At 79.8% G+C, this 2500-nt stretch overlaps 1 non-coding gene across 1 annotated transcript in view; it reads left to right on the forward strand.

Annotated features, from left to right (window-relative positions):
• The first annotated feature begins 2474 nt into the window (after positions 1 to 2474).
• The window catches only part of LOC135327009 (5.8S ribosomal RNA), a 153-nt gene continuing 127 nt past the window's right edge, over positions 2475 to 2500 (forward strand). Inside the window, exon 1 of the ribosomal RNA XR_010387143.1 lies at positions 2475 to 2500. This exon is cut by the window's right edge and continues 127 nt beyond it. This is a non-coding gene — a ribosomal RNA (5.8S ribosomal RNA).

Below are 2500 nucleotides of genomic sequence, written 5' to 3' on the forward strand. Positions count from 1 at the left end.
GCCCCCCCGCCCGCCGCGTCCCGGCTGCCGCGCGCGCGTACCCGAGTTCGCCTGTCCCGCACTCTGCGCCGCGGGGCCGAGCACGGGGCTCGGCCCGCCGGCGGGTGCACGGCCCTCCCGAGGCCGCGCTCGCTCGCCGAGAGCCCGCTGCCGATTCCACCGCTGCCGGTGGGGGACCGCCTCCCCCCGTCTCTCCCCTCTCGCCTCTGCTGGTGCCCGCTCCGCTGCCGGTGCCCGTCTCCGGGAGCCGCGGCCCGCCCCCCCCGCCCCCCCACCCCACGGCGCTCCGCTGCCGCTGGGGGGGAAGGGGAAGGGGGGGGGGTCCGGCCCAGGGGAGGGCCCGGCGGGAGCGGGCGGCAGTGCGTGTGAGGGGCGGCGGGGCTTGGCTACTCCCCGGCGCCCGCGGGAGAGGAAGCGGCGGGCGCGGAGGCGAGGGAGACGGCCCTCCGGGTTGGGACGGGTCCCACGGGTCCCCACCCCTAAGCTGTGGGGGGCGGACCCGCGGCGGGCTGCGGCGGAGCAGCCCGTCCGCAGAGACCTGCGGGGGCAGGCGTTCCGGGATGGCGCGCGGGGCGGGCGCCGGGCCCCCGAGCGGGGGGCGTCGCGTTGAGGCCAAGCGAGGCGACGGTTCGTGCCCGAGTGGGCGGCCCGAGCCACGGCTCTCCTCCCGGGTGCAGCTGCCACCCGGCGCCGGGTTACTGAGGGAAACCCCGGGCCCCGGGAGGAGGACGAGGTCGTGGCGGCGGGTGTCGGGCGCACCCCGCGGGCGGACGCTCCGCCGAGGGGCGCGGGGGCCGGCTGGCGGGTGCCGGGTTCCCCCTCCGCGTCCCGTCTCGTCGCCGCTGCCGAGGCTGCCGCCGTCGCCGCGAGGCGGCGGCGGCCCGGTGGCGGGCGGCGGCGGGGGAGGCACCCCCGCGGGGATTTCAGGTCGTTTCCCTCACCCCAGGGCCAGGTACCTAGCGCCCGCGCTTCTCCTGCCCCCCCCTCGGTGACCCACCCGTGTGGTCCCGTGTGCCAGCGTGCTCCTCCCGGGTGCCGCACCGTGCGCGCCGCACCGGCCGTGCCTTCCCCCCCCCCGCCTCGGCTTCCCCCCACCCCGGTCCTTCCTCCCCCGCGGTGGGGGTGGGGGGGGCGGGGAGGGAGGGAGCGAGCGAGAGAGGGGAGAGGGCCTCCGGCCACCGCGGCCGCCGGCAGCCGCCCCGGGCAGGGATGGCCATGGGCCCCGGGCTCCGGGCCCGAGGGTTCTCGGTTGGAGAGCCGGGCGGAGGTTTAAAGACTCGGGCGGCCCGATGCGACTCGCGGAGGCGGCCGGGCGTGCTGCCGGAGGGCCGGGGGGTCGGCGCGCGCGGGCGCCGCGCCCCCCCATGCCAGCCGGCGCGCCCCGTGCTCGCCCCGCGGGCAGCCGGGACGGAGAGGGGTTACCCTGCCCCCTCTCTCCGCGGTCTGGTCTCGGCGGAGAGACGCCGCGCGGTCGGCCTAGTTGCCGGCCTGCCTCGAGCGTTGCGAGCCGGGCGCGAGCGCGTGCTCGCCGCCGGGAGGGCGAGCCCCCACCGCGGGTGGTGCGGGCGCCGAGCCTCCGCGCGTCTCCTCCTTCTCCCTGGCCGGTGCTTCTGGGTCTTCCGCCGTGGCCGCCGTCGGCGGCGCCCTACCCTACGCGCCCGCCCCGGCACTCTGCCGTCCGGGGCGCCCGCCTCGCTCTGCCCCGCCCGGCTCCGCCAGGCAGCGGGGGGGCGGTGGTGGGGCGGCGGCGGGGGCGGCCCGCCCCGCTCTCCGCGTGGAGACGGGGAGAGCGGGCGCCGTCCCCGTCCGTGCCGCCTTGCCCGCCTGCCCGCCGCCGGGCGTCTGTCCGCGGAGGGGACGGGCGAGCGCGTGGCGTCACCCGCGAGGCGGTGTGTGCGGGCGCGCGGGGGTGTGGGCGCCGCGGCGGCGGCGGCGGCGGCGGTCGAGCCGGAGGGCCGGCGAGGCGAGCGGGGAGCTGGGAAGCGCGGGGCCGGCGGGCCGCAGGCGCGCGGGCGGCGGGGCGACGCCGCTCCCGGTGGCGGCCGGGCTCTGACGCCTGGGGCGGGGGGGGGGTGGTCTGCGGGGACGGACCCCCCCCAACATCCCGAGGCAGGCGGTGTGGCCGGCCCGCCGCTCCCTGCCGGGCCAGACCGAGCCGGGCGCCTGGGCCGGACTCGAAGCGAGACAGGGTTTGTCCCCAGGTCGGGAGCGAGGGCTCCCCGCCCTTCTCGTTCGGGTTTGCCCTTCGTTTCCCCCCCCCCTTTCTCTGTGCTTGTACGGTCAGTGAGGCAAGCCCCTCTCTTTCTCTCGCTCTCTCTCTCCTTCCGTCTCTGCCGTCCCTTGCTCAGCAGCCGGCGTCGGCGTGAGGAAGGGCGGTGGGGCGGAGGAGGAGGGGGCGGAGGAGGGGGGGCCCCCCAGGGGCTGCGAAAGCTGCCCGGTCCCCCCGCGCGCGCGGCGGGGACCGAAACCGAGACAACTCTTAGCGGTGGATCACTCGGCT

Source organism: Dromaius novaehollandiae, unplaced genomic scaffold, assembly GCF_036370855.1.
Source record: "Dromaius novaehollandiae isolate bDroNov1 unplaced genomic scaffold, bDroNov1.hap1 HAP1_SCAFFOLD_116, whole genome shotgun sequence".
Classification (NCBI taxonomy): domain Eukaryota; kingdom Metazoa; phylum Chordata; class Aves; order Casuariiformes; family Dromaiidae; genus Dromaius; species Dromaius novaehollandiae.